Source organism: Callithrix jacchus, chromosome 18 (assembly GCF_049354715.1).
Source record: "Callithrix jacchus isolate 240 chromosome 18, calJac240_pri, whole genome shotgun sequence".
NCBI lineage: Eukaryota > Metazoa > Chordata > Mammalia > Primates > Cebidae > Callithrix > Callithrix jacchus.
Genome location: NC_133519.1, coordinates 36,311,070 through 36,332,636, shown reverse-complemented (window position 1 = coordinate 36,332,636; position 21,567 = coordinate 36,311,070). Strand labels below are relative to the sequence as shown.

The 21,567-nt window shown below is 41.5% G+C and overlaps 1 protein-coding gene across 11 annotated transcripts in view; it reads right to left on the bottom strand.

The window, feature by feature from the left end:
* RXRG (retinoid X receptor gamma) overlaps window positions 1–21,567 on the bottom strand; it is a 195,937-nt gene that overhangs the window by 77,023 nt on the left and 97,347 nt on the right. For 3 of the 11 annotated variants that reach the window (XM_078355037.1, XM_078355036.1, XM_078355038.1), the window contains 3 exons: window positions 6,920–7,121; window positions 4,494–6,192; window positions 3,069–3,153 (listed from right to left, as the gene is read on the bottom strand). The gene's annotated coding sequence lies outside the window, so the exon portion shown is untranslated. Of the gene's footprint in view, window positions 1–3,068; window positions 3,154–4,493; window positions 6,193–6,919; window positions 7,122–8,698; window positions 8,797–21,567 lie in introns of all 11 variants that reach the window. The other 8 variants (XM_078355040.1, XM_035280255.2, XM_078355035.1 and 5 more) reach the window with 5 other exon arrangements.

Below are 21,567 nucleotides of genomic sequence, written 5' to 3'. Positions count from 1 at the left end.
CGGCAGCTCTCGGAGCAGAGTAAACGGGACCGGTTCCCCTTCTGACCGAGGTTTGGAGCCCCGGGAAGGCAGAGTCACCTACTACGGACACAAGAAGGAAGCCCGACAGGAGAATCCTGGGCAGAAAAGCACCATCAGTTTTAACGCCGCTGCTCTGGCCCTGGGAACTAACAACCTGGACGTCCACTCAAGAGACCTAATCTGAAAGTTGGTAATTTCAAAGACGAGAGGAGGATAAATTTACAATGACGGGAAGAAACCAGCGTAAAAAAGCTGAGAATACTCAAAGTCAGAACGCCTCTCCCTCTAAAGATGATCACAGTTCCACATCAACAATGGAACAAGGCTTGATGGAGAACGAGCGCCTCCTGATGACAGAATCACTCTTCAAGGAATGGATAATAACAAACTTCGGTGAGTTAAAAGAACATGTTGTAGCCCAACGTAAAGAAACTAGGAACTTTGACAAAAGGCTTGATGAAATCCTATTGAGAATAGACAACTTAGAGAGGAGTATGAGTGAATTAATGGAACTGAAGAATACAATACAGGAACTCCGAGAAGTATGCACAGGTTTAAACACTCGAATTGTTCAAGCAGAAGAAGGGATATCAGAGGTCAAAGTCCAACTTAATGAAATAAAACGTGAAGAAAAGATTAGAGAAAAAAGGATAAAAAGGAATGAGCAAAGTCTCCAAGAAATGTGGGACTATGTGAAAAGACCAAATTTACGTTTGATAGGTGTACCTGAATGCAACGGAGAGAATGAATCCAAGCTGGAAAATACCCTTCAGGATATTATTCAGGAAAATTTTCCTAAACTAGCAAAGCAGGTTAACATTCAACCCCAGGTAATACAGAGAACACCACAAAGATATTCCTCAAGAAGAGCAACCCCAAGGCACATAATCGTTAGATTCACCAGGGTTGAAACGAAGGAGAGGATACTAAGGGCAGCCAGAGAGAAAGGTCGGATAACCCACAAAGGCAAGCCTATCAGACTTACAGCAGATCTCTCGGCAGAAACTCTACAGGCCAGAAGAGAGTGGGGGCCAATATTCAACATCCTCAAAGAACAGAACCTTCAGCCCAGAATTTCATATCCAGCCAAACTAAGCTTCACAACTGAAGGAAAAATAAAATCTTTTATGAACAAGCAAGAACTCAGAGATTTTATTACCACCAGGCCTGCTTTACAAGAGCTTCTGAAAGAAGCATTACACACAGAAAGAAACAACCAGTATTAGCCTTTCTAAAAATACACCAAAAAGTAAAGAGCACCAACATAAAGAAGAATTTACACCAACACATGGATAAAACAGCCAGTCAACATCAAATGGCAGTAACCCTAAATTTAAATTGACTAAATTCCCAATCAAAAGACACAGCCAAAACCCAACGGCATGTTACATCCAGACCTGTTTCACATGCAAGGATACACAAAGACTCAAAACAAAGGGATGGAGAAAGATTTACCAACCAAATGGAGAGCAAAAATAAATAATAAATAAATAAAAAGCAGGCGTTGCAATTCTTGTATCAGATAAAATAGATTTTAAAGCAACAAAGATATAGTGGTAAAAGGATCAATGCAACAACAAGAGCTAATGATCCTAACACCCAGATAGGAGACTTAGATTCAATGAGACAGAAAATTAATAAGGATATCAAGGACTCGAACTCAGATCCAGAACAAGTAAACTTAATAAATATTTATAGAGCACTCCACTTCAAATACACAAAATATACATTCTTGTCAATACCACATCACACCTACCCATTAGTTTAAATGAAACATTGATTGGCCATTATTAATACCCAATTTTTTTCAAAATAAAGCAATATTTCCATTTACTCTCCCTCTTTCTCTTCCTCTTTCTTCCTCTCCTTTACTTTTTTTTTTTTTCTTTCCTTCTCTCAAAAAAAAATAAATCAACTTGTAAACCTCTAGATCCAGGTCGGCAATGTCTCTTTCATTGCCTGATTTCCTTTCTTCCCTTCCCTTCCTCCCTCCCTCCCTCCCCGCTTCCTCCCTTCCTTCCTTCCTTCCTTCATCCCTTCCTTCCTCCCTACCGTCCTTCTTCCCTTCCTTCCTGCCTTCCTCCCCCCCCAAAAAAAAAAAAAAAAAAAAAAAATAGTTGTCCCTTCCTCTCTTATTTATTTATTTATTTATTCAATCATTTATTTAAGCCTGCATGGGCTAGTGGATATATGTACATATAACATATATATATATATTTATGTGTATATATATATATATATATATATGTTTATTTGTTGTTGTTAGCTATAATACAAGCCTATCATTATTTATTTTATTGCTTAAATTATTCCAGCTCTGGGTGGGAATGTAAATTAGTGCAACTACTATAGAACACAGTGTGGAGATTCCTTAAAGAACTAAAAGTAGAGCTACCATTCAGTTAAATGATCCCACTACTGGGTATCTACCCAAAGGAAAGTAAGTCATTATATAAAAAAGACACATGCACGTGCATGTTTAAAGCAGCACAATTCACAACTGCAAAGATGTGGAACCAACCTAAGTACCCATTAACCAATGAATTAAAAAAGAAAATGTGGTATGTATCCACCATAGAATACTACTCAGTCTTAAAAAGGAATGAAGCCATGCCTTTTGCAGCAAGTTGGGTGGAGTTGGAGACCGTTATTCTAAGTGAAGTAACTCAGGAATGAAAAACCAAATTTCTTATGTTCTCACTATACAGTCCTCACCCCTCCTTCTCATCTAGCAAAACTCTAGTCATCCTGCAAGACCTAGTTCCAATGTCTCTAACCTTCCTTCTCTTCATACTAAGAGGCAAACCCCTCCTCAGTACTCTCATAGTCCTTTATACATATTTCCAGTATCTTAGTCTAGAAGAATGATTCGGTTCTATTTCCACTCCCCAGCAGACTATGAGCTCTTTGCAGGCCAGGATTGTGACTTTTTCATCTCTGCAGTGCTTGAACCTGACAAAATGTCTGACACAGAGTATATTTATATTAAATACCTGCTGAATTAATAAGTACGAGTTTCACATGTGTACCCAATCTTGATTACTTACCTCCTCTACTAACTGGAAAGGAGCACAGGAAAGGTCAGAGATGGAAAAATGAGATCCATTCCATTTCTTTATTGCCCTCCTCTTCCTTTGATGGCAAAAAGAGGAGAGAAAGAGAGAGAGCAAGATTAGAATGGGGGCAGTGGGCTCTGACCTATTTAAGAAAGCCTGAAGACATTAACTTCAATGAAACTTCAGGGACTTGAATGCCAGAGCAAGTATCTAAGAGGTTATTTCTAACTTTGAAGGCACAAGAAGGAAAAATATATTTTTAACAAACAAACATGATAAAATCATATCTAGTTAATATGGTAATACATTTTACCTAGGCATGTATGTCTATAAAAATGACTTTATGTGATTACCTGCTTTACATTTTAGTATCAAAAGAAGTTATATACATATTTTAAACTGTACCTATGGCTAAGCTTCATGGCTGAAATGGTATCACCAGACTAACTGGTCACACCTGTACTGGTGGCACACTCTCCAGGTTTACACAACTCAGGGGATCCCCCAAGTTTCTTTAAAACTAACTACAAACCTATTCCTCTCAGAGAGTGATATTTTTCTTAAAAGTTTCATTGCTTTCTTCAAAAGGTGTTTGAGCATGACTATTCGTAAAGCATAGACCATGGAGGATACAGTATGGTCCTTGTTCATGAGAAGCTAACATTCTAGATATTAGCTTATGCTCTAGGTTCAACAAGGAAAGTGATTGCACCTTAAGAAAGAAATGCAGGCTGGTGCAGTGGCTCACACCTGTAATCCCAGCACTTTGGGAGGCCGCAGTGGGTGGATCACTTGAGCCCAGGAGTTTGAGACCAGCCTGGGCAACATGGTGAAACCCCATTTCTACTAAAAAATACAAAAAGTTAGTCAGGTGTGGTGGCGCAATCCTGAAATCCCAGCTACTCAGGAGGCTGAGGCAGGAGAATTGCTTGAACTGGGAAGGCAGAGGTTGCGGTAAGCCGGGATCCCTCCAACTGTACTCCAGCCTGGGTGACAGGGTGAGACTCAGTCTCAAAAAAGAAAGACAGAAAGACAAAAGAAAGAAAGGGAGAGAGAAAGAAAGAACAAGAAAAAGAGAGAGAAAGAGAAGAGAGACAGAGAAAGGAAGGAAGGAAAAAAGAAAGACAATACTTCAAGTATATGAAAAAGGGCTTTGATGTAACTGTTACTTTGATAAATACCAATGTTAGGTGAGGTCCGACATTGACTGACAAAGACCCGACCTCACCAGCTACCTGCATTAAGTCCTAGGAAGAACAGGAAGGGGAAGTGAGGGAGGGGAAAGGAAGTGACTTGGGAAATGATCAATACAAGAGAGAAAGAGAGAAGAGAGCTTAGACCCAAGATGCCTCTGGCTACGCTTATTTCTTATATTCCAAACAGCTGGCTGTGTGTTTGCAGTTCTAGATGACTCACCATGTAGGAGGAGCCCTGCAAGGAGAAAGGAGAAAAACCACAGAAGAGGGAAACCCCCTTCAGCATCCTTGGGGTGTGGCTGTGGCATTCTGTCTCATGGCCTCACACAGGCCAGCTAACAGCTTGGGCTTCAGTGCTCAGAAGCCATTTTAAGATTTTAAGGATCTTCCAGAAACCCAGGGGCTCACCCAGAAAGGAAAAAAACTTCATTCAGCTTCCTTGTTCATAAACCTAAGAGACCATGGGTAAAGAATCTCTGCAAAGAAAGAAGAGATATATACTTGTCAAAATGGAGATGTTCACTTGAGTCTTCCTCCCAGGAAAAGAAAAGGAAGTGGGGGGAAGGAAGATTAGCCTTGAGCACAGAATTTCATAGATTACAAACGGGGCTGCACTGCAAAACCCATGCAGCCCTGTGATTTAAGCTCCTCCTGTAGTCTCAGTGAGTTCTTGGGTCTTATGGACTGAATTGTATCCCCCCACCTAAATTCCTACATTGAATCTTAACCCCGAGTACCTGGGAATGTGACTGCAGAGATAGGGCCTTTAAAGAGGTAATGAAGTGAGGATGTTGGAGTGGGCCCTAATCCAGTGTGACTGGTGTCCTTATAAAAAGAAGAGATGAGGACGTACAAAGAGGCACCAGGAACAAGAGTGCACAGAGAGAGGACCCCATGCAGAGGCAGCAAGAGGGCAGCCATCTGTAAGCCAAGCGGAGATCCCACAGCAGAAACCAACCCTGCTGCCATCTCGAACTTGGACTGCCAGGCTCCAGAACTGTGAGGAGATTGATTTCTTTTGTTTAAGCTGCCCATTGTGACATTTTATTATGGCAGCCTTAGTGGACAAACACTGGGGAAAGAGCTTCCATACAATTTGAATGTGGTATCCCAGCAGGGCCTCAACCACAACACATGCCAGCTAAATCAGTGCTGTGTCATTCCTACATCACAACCCAACTTTGGACCATCATTACAAGACACTAATTTGAGTTTTCCCACCTGCCAAATACTATATTAGGCTGCTTTCTCACATATTTAATTGCTAATGTGAACCCGAGGCTCAAAAGAGGTTAACTAGTTTCCCCAAGTGTATTACTCCATTCTCACACTGCTATAAAGAACTACCTGAGATTGGGTTATTTATAAAGAGAAGAGGTTTAATTGATTCACAGTTCTGTAGGCTGTACAGGAAGCGTGGCTGGGAGGCCTCAGGAAACTTAACAATCATGGCAGTAGGTGAATGAGAAGCAAGCACGTCTTACCTTAGCAGAGCAGGAGCGAGAGAAAAAGGGGGAGGTGCTACACACCTTCAAACAACCAGAGCTTGTGAGAACTCTATCACAAGACAGCACTAGGGGGATGGTGCTAAACCATTAGAAACCTCCCCCCCACCCCACATGATCCAATCACCTCCCAGCAGGCCCCAACTCTAACACGGGGGGTTCACAATTCAGCGTGAGATTTGTATGGGGACAAAGAGCCAAACCATATGTCCAAGGTCATCGAGGTAGGGCATGCAGGACCTGCGGTCGAAGTCCAGGCCCTCTGGTTCCAGGTCTGTGGTTCTTCCACCATCCCAGGCCAGGGGTCTCCATGGGAGTTGCTACAGACCAGAGATGTTAAGGACCGCATGCCACTCTCACTTTCGAAAGTCAGCTCAGTCCTTCCAGCAACATAGTCACTGCAGTTTGTAAGTCCTGTGACACAAAGAGGAAAAATATGTGTTCAGTCCTAATTCTATCTTTACTGGACCATTCAAGCCCAATTCTTAACTGACTACATACACTATTTAGTAGCTAGTTATGAGGTTTATACAACTCCAAAGATATTATTAAGGAATCACGTAAGAAAGTCTTATTGCTTTCTGGATAACAGGCCACTTTGTTCAGCTCAGTTTGCTGAGGACAACTCTATCTGGAGCTCCTTGTCAATATCTATTTTTAATGGGATATATTTATAATTGGATGTATTTATAACCTCCTTTTCATGGGCACTTGTTTTCTTTCCAGAATCACACAGGCATTTTAATAGATTGGCTATGGCAGTAGGGAAGTGACTAGAAACAGTTTGGGCCTGATTGTCTGTGAAACCTGAGAATCCTCACTCCTCCGATGCTGGTGCCTGCGACACTTTGGGAAGACAGCAGCTTCACCACTGCACGCTGGTTCTCATTTCTATAAAAGACATACATCCCTCCTGGAAGGGATGGAGGACACAGGGGAGATTAAAAGGTTTAGTACATACTGAGAGAAAACTTCAGTGGAAATTCCTATGATTTAATTCAGTTTGGCAAACATTTATTGTCTAACTATTACATGCTAAGCACAGATTCATTGACTGAGGTATGTTAATTTTAGCAAACTTATTGGACACAAGCATCAGAGCTGGAAGAAATCTTGAGAGATCATGTAGTCTGATACTTACTCTCGCTTTAGTGATGAAGAGCATGAAGTCCAGACAAGGGAAGTGGCTTGTCCAAGGTCAAACCATTGGTTCCTGGCAGGCAAGGAGCTAGAATCTTTCTGAATCCTAGCCCAGTGGTTCCAATATACTCTGCAGCAGTCAGACCCTTAACAGAGTATCATGTCCAACTTAGTTCACCACATTGTGAAAACCATGTACACATCTGGAAAAGATCAAAAAAAAAAATAACCAAAATTGCCACAGGATGGAAAATAGAATTTTTAATTAAGTAACAAATATTCCAGCTGGATATGAGGAAGCACTATTTGGCTACCAGGGTTATGAAATATCAAAATGAGCAAATCGAAGGAAAGCACACCCAGAAATTTTCAAAAGGAAAGGAGATAAGCATCTTTTTTTGATTGTTGGACAGGGCACTGCAACAAATAAGCTCTCAATTTTAGCCAGCTCTGTTAAAATTCATCTAGGATTCTATATGCCTGTTTTAAGGCTTTAGCCAAACAAACTGCTGTTACTGCATCATTGATCTTATCATTTGTTGAAATTTCCTCTTAAAACCATTTCTTTGCCCTCTTGTTTTTTTGTTTGTTTGTTTTTTGCTTTGTTTCTTTTCTTTTTTTTTTTAATTTCAAAAAGCCTTTGCAATGAGATGGAACAGAATCTGGGATGTCTGAATTTTAAGATTTGGGGATTTTTTAAAAAATTGCCAGAGGTGACATGCTGAGAGAATAGAGCCCTGACAGTAACCACAGGTCTAGGCCAGCAAAAGGTCAAGTCCAGAGTGAAGCTGGCTGACAGAGACCATAGATCTAGGCAGGCAGGGGCCGGGAGATCAAAGCAGCATTATCAGGCACAGCAGAACTCTGACCTTAGAGCAGAATGTCCATTTGCTTTCAATACTTTTTACATAATCTCCTAAATATAGGTTGCTTGAAGTTTAAGAGACACGTCAGAGGCAGAATGGTGTCAGAGGCTAGACAGCCGTAGGGTTAGAGATGCTAGGACTACCTCGCAAGAGATCATCCCTGTTCATCTCACCTCACCTGCATGGCCACATTAACACCCCCAAAGTGTCCTGGGTACATCCAGAAAGAAAGTTTGGAGCACTTAAGGGGCATCCAACACAATAATGAGATAGCCTTCAAAATATCGGAAATGAGATCATACTAAAGCCCAGGTTATAAAGGGATCTGTCTCTACTTCTTTCTAATGTCATTGAAGAGATCTCTTTAAAGGGCAACTCTGCAACGTCCCTGAATGAATGCCAACAGCCACCTCCATTCCTCACTCAGACCCTCTTCAGTCCCTCTTCCCTACTTTTTCTGGGACCCATCTCAGTCTCTGTGTCTCACTGAGGTTGAACAACAAGAAAATACATATTACTAGATAATTGGTCTCCCAAGATGTTGTTTCTCCCTCACAAAAACTAGAATAGGACAACTAGCCTGCCCCTTGAACCTATTGCTCTGTTAAGAATGAATCTCCCTAGCTGTCAAATGTCAGAGTGACAGACCCTCACATCTCTGCTAAAGGTCACTTGCTAAAAGTCAAGGCTGAAAGGATGTACATCAGGACAGAGACAAAGAGAAGCATATTAACCTCTTAGGCTTCCATATGTTCTTGGACACTTGCCTCCTTCTGAGCTTTGGTTTAGCTTTCTGTGTTCAAAGATTTTTGCAAAAGTACCGGATGTTAGAAAAGCAAATCAAACCTAACAAAAAACCCAGATGCTAAATCCATTTGTTTCAAGGCTCTCCCAAAAGCTGTTGGGGAACTCACATGAAAACAGGTTCCTGTTCCAAGGAGTTGTGAGGTTTAATTCATTTCATGCGATGCAAAGCTCATCCTGAAACCCCACATCCTGTTGATGTCACCTACTTTTGAGCCAGAAGAGAGAAGATAGTTTAGACTTGATGCATTTTCTTTTCCTCACAGCCTGTGCTGTGTTGAGTTTCTGCTTATGTTCACACCAGAAAAATGTTAAGAAAAAAGCTACTGATTTTTCCTTATTCCTCCCCCACTGTATCCCAGTAAGAATCCTTTCTATCTGAAGAATGTGTGTGCAAGCATGCATATATATGTGTACACACACACACTCATATGCACAAGTCACAAGTATTTGGCAGATACTCAAATCCTTCTCTTTAATAGCAACTACGGCACTATCGAAGTAGTGTGCTAGGTTTCTGGAGAAGAAACAGAATGCAAGCATGCTAGGCTAGCAATGGAGAAGCAGCACTCCAGAAGGCTGACTCCACAACCGCCAGGTAAACCGTGTTGCTGTTCACCTTTATGTGCTTTCCTGTATCTCTATGAAACCAGTCTCCTTGAGGGCAGGGATTCTGTCTTTATTTTGAGATTCCCAACACCTGACCCTGTGTCTATACATGATAGTCACCCAACAAATGAATTTTTGAATGAATGGAGACCATCCCTAGCTGTTTACCAACAACACCATTTAATCATATTTTATAGACAAAACTTCAAGGTGTTCAGGTCCATGTATAAAAATTAAAATGTATTCTTGTGTTTAATTCTGGAGAGCATCCCTAGCTACTTTCCTAAATATCTTCAGGAACATCTTTACCTGCGCGGTGCCCAAGTCACACCTTTGTGTCTAGGAAAATGAAAATAGAAATTTCCAAAATAACATTAGGATGCTGTGTGGCTAGTTAGTATCAAAGCCAAATTCTTATCTAGCACTGTTATGCCATATCTCCAGTTTGAGTGTGCCACTCTTTCCTGCAGGGACCTAGACGCATACATCCACCCTGGGTTCCTTCTATCTGACCCAAAGTAGACAAACAAAAAGGTTTCCAGGAGATATTTTCAATCATATCTGCCTTTCATATAGTAAGTGTTCAATAAATATTAGATTAAATCATAAAATCATATTGTCAATAACCTCTATCATTTCCAACTATAGGTAAGTAAATTGTTTTCTCTCCATTTTAAAAGTTTGGGTTAGAACATGAGAGATGCTAAGAAATAAGAATCTTATTTTAAGTTGACAAGTTATTTCTTGTTAGAGCCATGGTTCTCAACGTTAGCTGCATGATAAAAAGTATTATGCCGGAGGTACTTTTGTAGTAGTAATCCCTCAGCCCATCCCCCTAAATTCTGATTTAATTAGTCTGAAGTGGATTCAGGTACTGGCAGTTTTTTTATAGCTCCCCAGGTGATTCTAAAGGGCATCAAGGGTTGCAAATCACCGTTCTTGGCAGAACCCAACTTCTCCTTCTCAGGGGTGATAAATCTCTGCCCTAGCCATAATGAGGTTGCAAGGTGAAGAGAAGAGTGTATGGATTATTGGAAGAAAATATACCCAAAGAAGTATTTTAAAAATATTTCTCTCTTAAACATAAATTTTTTGAATACTTAAAATGAAATAAAAATGCTAGAGCAATATGGTCATAGCAAAAAGTTCCAAGCTCAGGGCCCTATTTTATAGTCAGGTGCAATGGTTCACAACCAAACTGCCTGTGACACTCAGCTGAGGAACATTTGAAAATATTAGTGCTCTTGGCCCACTCCAGACCCAATTCTATCAGAATCTCTAGGGTGGGGCCAGGGCATATATATACATACACACACACACACACACACACACACACACACACACACACATATATATATATATGCACACATATTAATTCCCCAGGTGAATCTAATAGGTCAGGGTTGGGGACCATTAGTCTGGATAAAGCAATTTTTCTAAATATCTTGAAATTTAGATCATAGATTGTTCCATGTTTTTAACACAAGAAGAAATTTTAATTTTGACACATGGACCTGAACACCTTGAAGTTTTGTCTATAAAATGTGATTAAATGATATTATTGGTAAGCCTAGCTATAAATTTTAGTTGGAATGTGGCAAACAGGGTGAGCTGGACAAATAAAATGGTAAGTTTCCATGAATGGTTGCTTACGTGCAATGTAGACATTTACTTGATAACCCGATATCTTGTAGGGTAATGCTGGCACATGTCTGGATGTGCCCTTCACCCAAAACAATTGCTCTCTTGGACACATGGCTCCCACATGAAGTGAGTTCTGTAAAAAGTGTTTCTCTGGTAGAAATGTATCACCAGCTAAACATATATAGGAAGGGCCAGGTGCAGTGGCTCATGCCTGTAATACCAGCACTTTGGGAGGCCAAGATTGGTGGATCACTTGAGGTCAGGAGTTCAAGACCAGCCTGGCCAATATGGTAAAAACTATAATTTTGTATTTTTAGTCTCTACTAAAAATACAGAAATTAGCTGGGCATGGTGGTGCACATCTGTAATCCCAGCTACTCAAGGCTGAGGCAGGAGAAAAGCTTGATCCTGGGAATCATAGTTTGCACTGAGCTGAGATTGCGCCACTGCACTCCAGCCTGAGTGACAAAGCAAGACTCTGTCTAAAAAAAAAAAAAAAGGATTTCTAGAGACTATTTCCCATCTTCCCATTAACAAAGTGAATCAAAGTAGCATGCCAGGTTTCCAGAGAAGAAACAGAATGCAAGCATGCTAGGCCAACGATGGAGAAGCAGCAAAGGAGCCAGTCTTTGACTCAGAGGCCCAAGCACAATAAGCATGGAGATTGGTCTGAAGATCATGCAGAAAACATCAGTGTATTGGCCACTGAATCACTATTTTCCTTAAAATGAAATCCATTTCTTAAAAGTACTTTGTAAACTAACATTTTCAAGTATGCTTTTAATTTATGGCAAAACTACAATAAAGAGAAGCAACTTCGTGTGACATAAGACCACTAAACAAGAGTCAGGTTTTGACACTAGCTACACGACTCAGGCAACATATTTTATCTCAATATCTGGGTTTCTATTTCTTCATATGTAAAATGAGTCTAGTTTGATTCTTCTCAACCTTGGCTGATCAGCAGAATGCCTAGGGAGGTGTTAAAACCTACCACTTTCTGCGTGTCTCTCCCAGACACTCTGATTTAATTGGTCTGGAATGGGGCCCAGGCATCAGTATTTCTCAAATACTTCCAAGTCAAGTCAGTGTGGGCACAAGCTGAGAAGCACTGCCCTGGATAAGCTCGATGTTCCTTTCAGCTCTCATCTTCCTTTGGGCTGAGGTGTCTTAGCTTTGGGCAGTGCCTGAGTCATTAGAAGAGTTAGTACATCCCACAACACTCAGGGCTAGTATTTTGCCTCTTAGGAGGGTCACCATTTCTTTTTTCTAAAAAAAAAAATGAATATATCTATCAATCAAGCTAAAAAATATAAAACAGTTTTAAAAATAGGTTCTAAATATGCTGTGCCTCTGACAGTTTGTGCTGTCCTGAGAAGATATTCAATAGCCCTTCCCATAGTGTCACCAAAAGCTTTCTTGATTCCACTTCACCCATTCCCAGTGTCCTTTGGGCATTTAGGCCTTGGACCGCATTTGTTTTCACGTTTGGACTTGAAGAGCTGATTCCTATTTTAGTTTGGATTTGCTGCCAGGTCTCCCAGCCCAAGAGAGAAAGTCCAAAGCAGCACTAATTCAAGCCCAGTTTCAAAAATCGGTAGTTAAACAAAAGTTATGAACCAGACTGAAATTCTGGACTCTGATAAACTACAAAATTAAAACCAGAAGAAAGGTAGGTAGCTCTAAACACTCTGGTCAGTAAGCTTCCGAGTTGATTGACTGAACTGTCCAGTTAATTGTTTCCACCCACACTTCCTCTTGGCTATGGAAACAGATTCTCAATATTAAAACTTAGAAACAACTGCTGTCCCACCTGAAGGTTAAAATGACAATATAAAACTATATCTGGCAAAAAGTTTGATCTTTGGTTCAAGGGATTAGATTGGTTTTAGTCAGATAAATTTTATAGCCTAGAGAACTATTTTCAAATTGCTGCAATGTTTGTGAAACCAAGATTTTCTCAGTGTATGAAAGAGTTAGCATGGCCACCCAGGTCTTTAGATGGAGTCAGCCTGGAGTTTCTGGTTACCCACATAATCCTCATTTTCAAAATTAAAAATCATAGTAATAAGAATGTTTCTTGAGTTTCGTCATTATTCATCATTAAATTGGTCAAGATCCTTCATGCCAGAAGTAGAAACAAGATAAGACAGAAAGAGAGTGCTTAGGAAAAGGTTAGGGACAGATTTAAACATGGCCCACTAAACAGGTCAGCCAGTTACCCTGCTCTTAGGCTACTATGCCAGCAATCGCCCACTACATCCTTACCCTGGTCCCACTCATCACCATGCCCACGGAAAACGTCCAGAGGAAATCTCCAACTCTACAGAATAGTGAACAAGTAGGTTATCTTTAGGATTAACCTACCCTGGTAACACAGAATGTAGAATCACCCTAGAAATACGGAGGCCAAGAGTGAATACCAGATCTCATTTGGAGAACACAGGCTGATGTTTTCCAAACTATTCGAGTGCTGGATGCCCACAGACGTTGTGCTATCTGCACTGTAAGGCTGTGTAGCTCACTGATGAGTAACACAGGACTTGTAAGACTCATCTTGGTTCCATTCCCAAGTTCTACATTTACTTGCAGAAAGATCTTGGACAAGTTACACAAATTATTGAGCCTCAATTTCTTCCTCTGAAAATGGAATATGGGGATGGAGGCAATGCACAGCTGAAAAATAAGAGGGTCTAAATAAATTATACTTATCTTTCCTATCCTTCATAATTACCCAGAATGGTGAAACTATAACTGAATCCATATGGTAAGGATTCTCAGAGCCGTATTTTGTGGATTGGCTTAAGTTTTCAGTGAGTGCTTTTGACACTTCAAATTGTACACCAAAGCAGGGCATGTGGTACAAAGCACTGGCATTGGCTAAGGCTAACATGGATATTTCCTGGAAAATGAGCAGGAGGTATAGCTGTCAATGGCTCGTAAGCCTGATTCATACTAACCAAGCCAAGGTCAAGGTGGCTCCATTAAACACCTTCACTAAGGATGTTTTCCAAGGAAAACAGTTTTATAACTTTCAGATACAAGCTAAAAGTGACATTGGGTTAAGGAAATGTCTTAAACAAGTTTTTCTTTATTTGGAGGTTGATTTAGCAGTTAGCTTGAATTTGCGATTGGCACATCGGCTCTTTGTATATGAGCAAGAGCCTCCAACATGTTAGAATGGATTAAGAAAGGTTATACTCAAATATTTTAAAGCTTTTTAAAAACATTCTATTGGTGAAATGTCTAAGCCTCATAAGGTTTTGCTCTCTAGGCAGAACAAAGATGAACTCCAGTTTCTAACCAAATTAGCACTTATCTTCATTACAAAATGGGGGTAGTAGTGTCATTTTCCTTAAAGGACTGAGCTGAGGCTTATAAAGCATTTAGAAAAGCATTCAGCACAGTATAAATGCTCCCAGTCAAGGTTAACCGTTGTTGTTGTGGTTTGGGCTTTGTTGCTGCTGTTATTTGATTATTCAGCAGACCTGTACTAGACACAGTGAATTCTAAGAAGAATACACCAGAGGTCCAGTCCCTCATGATACTCAAAGCCTCCAGGGAGGGATGGATGTGCAAATGTGTTCTCATATTAAGTAGGAACTTCTTTAAGGTCTGAACAGAGCGCTCTAGGTACCCAGAGGGGAGCCAAGGATTACCTTCACAGAGGAGATCATCTTTTATATGGGTTTTAAGGAACATGTGGGAATTTGCCTAGCAAGGGAAAGGGTTTGCAAGGCAGAGAATATAGCACATACAGAAGCCTGAGTTAATGAAAGTCAGAGTTAGTGAGCTTTGAGGAACAGTGGTGAGTCCTGGGTTACTGAAGCAGAGGTCACCCGAGGAATGCCAGGAGAAGTGCTAGAGAGTTGCTGGGGGCCAGAGTGTGAAAGATCTTACAGAGTAAGACAAGGATTTGGCACTGATCCCACTAGCCACAGGCGTCAACAGATTTCATGGGGAAATAATGTGATTTGATTTATATTTTATGAAGATAAGTTTGGTGCCAACAGGGAAAGATAAAAACTGGAGTTTAAAAACACAGGAGGTAAGGCAGTGGAACAGCTTGGTGGGGAGTAATAGCCCCACTCACTTCACTGAACCCTCTATGCAGTGGCTGTGCTCAGAGTTGATCGGCTGCCACCGGGGCCTCGTGGCCTCCTGTAGTCCATCTGAAGAGGAGAAGGCCTAGGGGATGAGAAACAGGACTTCAGTTGGCTGCTCAATGCAGACACTACGCTGAAGAGAGCTGCAGGGTTTTAGAACAATGCCAGAAGTGAGTCGTTCTTTTCACCAGTAAGAAAAAGCCTTCATCCATCTGCAAAATCCCCTTAAAGTGGACATTTTGATGGATAAGGACTGAAGATGGTACATGAGGATTCCTAGGTTATGTTCCCAACCTTCCATTCAAGCCCCTCACCTTAATTCATATATTTTGTTTTATCTTTGAAATATGCTTGGGGAATTATGTTTGGAAGATGAACTTCAGAAGAGGAGCTCTATTAAGCATAAAAAAACCAGGATGACCAGCTATCCTGGTTTATCCAAGACTGTTCTTCTTTTATCACTAAAAGTCCACCATCCCAGAAAATTGCCCCTACTGCCCTCCATCTTAGGCAAACCAGGATGGCTGGTCATCCGAAAGAGCTATTATAAACACTGTACTATGAAAAAAGACTGTGATTCAGCATTTATGAAAGTCATAACTTAGAGATATGACTTTTACTTGGGGGAAAAATAGGTGATGATTTTTTTTCTCTATGTAAATTTAGAATGCCATACATAAGAACTTTCTTCCTCTAATAAAGCCAACATGTTACTTATAAAAGATAGGAGACAGGAAACTAATAACAATAATAATAGTGACTGCTAACATATTGCTCATGAACTATATTCCAGGCAGTGTTCTAAGTGCTTTACATAAATAAGTCATTTGACTCTCTCAACGGCCTTATCATATTCATCCCCATTTTACAGATGAGCAAATGGAGGCACAGCAATCACATACATAATAAATGTACATGGTGGAATTTGGATTTGAACTCAGGATGCCTAGATCCAAAGTCCATGCTTTCACATATTTCCTATATATAATGTATAAATAACTCATTTATTAAGCCTCTACTATGTACCAATCATTATCCTGAGTGTGCATTCCATAAAGTACCTCCTTTAACCCACACAATAGTCTGTCTGGTACCAGATAGGTCATTCATTCATTCATTTTTTGTTAAGCTTATGCCTGTTTAAGAATTATAATATTGTATTTTTGTAGGTGAAGAAGGATGGGGGTTTGCACCAAAGCAGTAGCAGTGAAAATGGATAGGAGAGGTAAGAGTCCAGAAAAACTTCTGAAGTAAAAACATAAGAATATGATGACCAGTTGAACACAAGGAATGAGGAAAAATAAATTGTTTAGGACGACCCTGGGATTTTGACCTGAGGGACTGGATGGGTGGTAGTCTACCAATCCAAATCAAAACTACAAGAAGATCTACCTTGATAGGTGCTATAGACTGAATGTTTGTGTCCCCCTAAAATTCATATGATGAAATCCTAACCCCCAATGTGATGGTATTAGGAGGGGAGGCCTTTGAAAGGTAATTAGATCATGGGGCAGAGCTTTCATGAATGGAATTAGTGCCCTTATTTAAAAAAAAAAAAAAACACCTGGGAGAGCATCTTTGTCAATTCTGCCATGTGAGGACACAGAGAGAAGAAAGTCATTTATAATCCAGGAAGCAAGTCTCACAATATACCACATTTTCCAGCACTTTGATCTAAGACTTTCCAGCCTCCAGAAATGTGAGAAATAAATTTTTATTGCTTATAAGCTACCCAGCCTATGATAATTTGTCATAGATGCTCAAAGGGACTAAGACAAGAGAGAAGATAACGAGTTCCTATTGAAATATATTAAGTTTCAGCTACTAAAGAGCGTACTAGTCAAAATGACCAGAAAACCTGGAAACTTATGTCTGGAGTTCAGTAGCAACAGTTGGAAGTCAGTATCCTAGACTTGGTGACTAGGGTCACAGGTGTAAGGAAGATTATCCAGAGAAGATGACAAATGATAGAGCCCTACAGAATGTCAACATTTTACGGAGAGCAGAGAAGAGTTTGCCAAGGAGGCTGGAAAGACTTGAGAAGAAGAGGGAAGAGAATCAGAAAACAAGTGGTTGCCCAGAAACCAATGGAGAAGCAGGTGATGGTCAGCAGGGCCAGTGCTGTAGAGACGATAAACAGGAAGAGGGCTGAAAACAGAGCACTAGGACCAGGGTCTGATTTAGGATGGAGGACACCAGATCCGAACATGAACAGACAGCAGCAAGTTATCCCACTTCTGACCTTAGTCCCCTGACATTCCCTCAGCCAGGAATAAAATCAACCCCAATGCTGAGGGCAAGGCTAAGTCTGCCCCCTGGGGAGTTGGGGACTCTAGCTTCTGAGTCTGAAAGTTAAAGGAACAGGGTGGGGGACCAGGCAGAGAGGCCACTACTATTTACACATTCATTTCCAGACACTCCTTCAGGCTAGATCAGCTCTAAAAGCCACAGAAACAAAACATAAAGCAAAAGCAAACAATTTAAAAACAAAGCAAGGAAAACAAAAATAAAAACAAAACCACACACATATACTCCCCTTTATGGCAGAAAAAAAAAAAAGAAAAGAAAAACTAATTCTACCTAATGAAATTTTCCGGACAGGTTTATGGCTGCCCATTTATGGCTGCCTGATCTCCAACCCCAGGCTAGAGAATAACTGAGTTTTATTAAACATCAGCAAAATATGAATGAAGAGAGGGACAAGCTTTCCAAGGGTCTCATTTCATTTCCAAGCCCAAATAGCTCACAGTTGACCTTGAAGCTATGGAACATAATTTTTCCTTCAAGATGATAGAGAAAAGACAAAGTCGTGACAGGGTTCTGAATGGTAACCATCACATTCATGTGAAGCAGCTCTGCTTTTAATACCCCCTCGGGAGAAAACACAGAAAGTTACCAGCTGAGCTAAGGAAAGATACGTGAATGCAAATCTGACCTCATTCAACTCTAGGCAATTCAGCTCGAGAAAAAAACGTTATTTAAAGTCAGATGGTTGACCTTCTTGTCTGAGTTGCCCATTATTTATCTTCACTTAAGTGGTACTGCCTGGGTCCATTCTTATGCTCCATATCCAAGTCTGTGTGATCATCCAGGCATTACGAGGTCTCCACACTAGTCCACCACACTTCATTTTTTAAGTAGCAGGAGGACTGAGCAGAGCATTTCTGTAGGGAGAGATCCACCCAGGCTGCTTCCAAACTGCTTCCTTCAGGCTGATAAGCCTCCATCCTAAATTACGCCACAACTGGAGCTTCAGCCTCTTGCCATCAACTTGCCTTTCTCTTGGAAAGATACCAGCTCTGTCCCCTGAAGTAAATCCTTTATTTTCAGAGTTCTGGAGGATTCCAAGGAGCAGGAAAAGGAGCGAGAGAAGCCCCTCCCTCCCAGGGCAGATCATCCCATGCTGCTGTTTCCAAGCCTCAAGCTAACATCTCATTCTGGCTACGCTCCCTTCTGGATCTCAGCAGCAATTCTACCACAGGGTGATGTGGTATTTCCAGTCTTCCACTTCACCATCCCCCACATCCTCTTTCCAGCTGTTGTCAAAGCAACAGGCAAATTCACTGGGAGATTCAATCAGGAGAGATGGTCAGGTGGGAGGGGTGGGATAGAAGGAAAACATACTGAGATAAGAAAAGTACTTGGTCCTCAGAGAACACATTCCTGCAATGCTGGGCTGCATCTCCATGGCACATGCTTTCACACTGGCTGCTGGATCTAAGTCTGAGCTTTAAAATTCATTTTCTTTGGCCTCAAAAGATTCTTAGACCTGCAACAGGATAAAGAGAGAGAGATGCAAGGCTCTTGGGGTGGTCTTCAGAACATCAGTTTGCACACTGTAGCCTACACACCTGCACAGGTTCAAAGATACACATTGACTAGAAAGACCCTGACCCAGCCTGCTCCAGTTCTATCCTATCCTTCTAGTCAATGACCCTGCTAAAAGCAGGGTAAGTGTCTGCCTGAGGCTACTAAGTCCTAGACTGGAACCTGTGAGCTCCAGCGCTTAAATCCCAGCTGCTTCCAATTCCAAACATTTTTCCCCAGCAAAATCACTTTTTCTGGTCATCTCATCAACTACTTGTGCATTACTTAATGGATCAGTTGGATGAATCAGTTTGGCTGCTGGGGCTGCCAAAAATAAAACCCCAATTGATTTGGTGGGTTTCTTAAAAATCTTATTGAAAACAATTTAATTCAGTCAAGCTGTATTTCTTCCTGGGATAGTTTCAGACCTTGGAAGAAGAAGAATCACCATGTCACCTATCTTGACTGGAAAGTGGCTTCTGAGGCTGTGCTGATGCATGTGTCTGTAGCAACTCTGGAGAAAACAGTCCATTTAAAAGTTGCAACAGTGGCCTCCACTCTATGGGAGAGGCTATAACATCACATAGCCATTTGGTTCTGTATGGACTCTTTCCCCAAACATGCAATTTAAAATTGACTGTATGGGTGCTTGGACACGCTGTGGGGTCTGGTCGGGGGTGGATATTCCCCACCGTCTGCACTCTGATGCTGCCTACGTGCCAAGCTCTTCCCAGCCAGGATGATGGTGAGGTATTTCCTGGTCTGGAACATGCTCCGGAGGTCCTGGGACCGAGTGTTTGCTGCCTAATGACAGCGGTACCCAAATCCCTACAGCAAACACATTACACGGGGCGGAAACCCCTGAGCTCCTGTCCCGGCGACCTGACCAAGACCAGCAGATGCTCCGCTGGGCCAAGCCACTGTTTCCCCAGTGCCACTCACTCAGTGTCCATCCTGAAACACTCTACTGTGAAGCCACCGAATCAGACATGACCACTTCACCTGGAACATCAACCACACCCAGCTGTGGTGATGGAGGAACCACGTGCTTACTCTGGGAACTCTGGCAGCAGCACCTGGATGCCAATCCACTGGAAAGCCTGGGTATCCTATTGCTTATTTAAGCATCTTCAGAGCTGTCCAGGAATTCGGTTTCACCCAATTCAAAACCAATGTGATCAAGACGATGAAGGGTTTTGAATATATCGTGGCCAAGCTGCACAGTGTGGCCCCTTCCAAAACACTTGTTGAGACAGCTAAGGGAGCCAAGGAGAAGGCAAAGGAGACAGCACTGGACGCTATAGAGAAGGCCAAGGGCACAGCCAGCCAGGCAGCCCCCAGACTGCAGCCACAGTTAGTATAGCTAGCCCACCACGCCACAGCACCCCAGACAGCTCAGCTCAACTTCCTCTTCCCTCTCCCCCTTTGTATAATTATTATTAAAAATCAACTTCCATCCCCCTTTTAATTTTTCAAATTAAAAAAATTTTTTTAATATTTAAAGTTAATTGTAAATGATTTTTATTTTGAGATGTCTGTGTGAATTTCCTTATAACCTTGCATTCTCTTAGACACTTACGGTTTCTCCCAAAAAAAATCCAGCAAGGAATCAACCTTTTGCCCCTTAGGTCAGGAAATGAATGGTCTTACCAATGCTAAGGGGAGCAAAGTTCTTTAAAATTTAGGGCTCCTCTAGGGCAACATATCTGTTGTTACCTCAAAGCAACAGATAAGGCTTTGAGCATATCCTCAGTTCTGACCCTATCCCAGTAATTCCAGCCTGTAGCTGCTCCTCAAAGAAGGCTACACTAGAAAGGTTCATTGGGTTCTCATGAAAAGAGGGTGGCTGGGAAAAGAAATTACCCCCATTCTTCCATGACACCATGTCTTCCAATAATAATGGCTAACATTTATTGAGCTTTTACTATGTGCTAGGCACTATTCTAAGTGTACTCCCAAATCTAATCCTTATAACAACTTTCTGAAGGTGGTACTGTCATTATCTCCACTTTACAGGTGGAGAAACTGAGACACAAAGAGACCAAGCAACTTATCTAGAGTCATACAAGGAATAAGGAACAGTGCCAGGATTCTAGCAAAGGTAGCCTGGCTACAGGGTTCATCTCTTAACAGCTATATCCCAGCAGCTCTTGAACCTGAGTATGAAGAAGCATCTGGAAGGCTTGGTAAAACACAAATTGCTGGGCCTTGCTCCCAGAGTTTCTGATTCAGTAGTCCTGGATGGGACCTGAGGATTTACTTTTCTAGCATTTTCCAGGGCGATGCTGATGATATGGACCACACATTTGAGAATCACTGTCTGTGCTATTCTGCCTCTGGAGAAAATTCTCAATAGAACCCTTTCTTCTTCCACACACTTCTCCACTGTAGATAACAAAGCTCAATAAAAGAGGAGTTATACTGAGTAATCTCACGAGATCAATCAACTAGCCAGTCTTTCAGGAGGCCTCAACTATTTCTCAGACATCACTGTGCCAAGACCCATGGGGCTTCCATGAACAGAATCCCAGCCTTCTGGGTGGAGCCTCTCTGGGCCACTGACTGGAAATACAGTCTGTGGGAAATTAGGGTCCAGGCTGGGTACCTCTTCATTTTTCTATCTGGATTCACTCCTTTGTGGAGAGCACTTTGTTTCTAAGCAAATGAGGGTTACTAAGCAACAGCAAGGCCAAGGTAGGAGGATTGCTAGAGGCCAGGATTTCGAGAGCAGCATGGGCAAGCTGACAACAAATTCCCATCTCTACAAAAAAAAATCAAAACGTTAACCGAGTGTGATGGCACACACCTGTGGT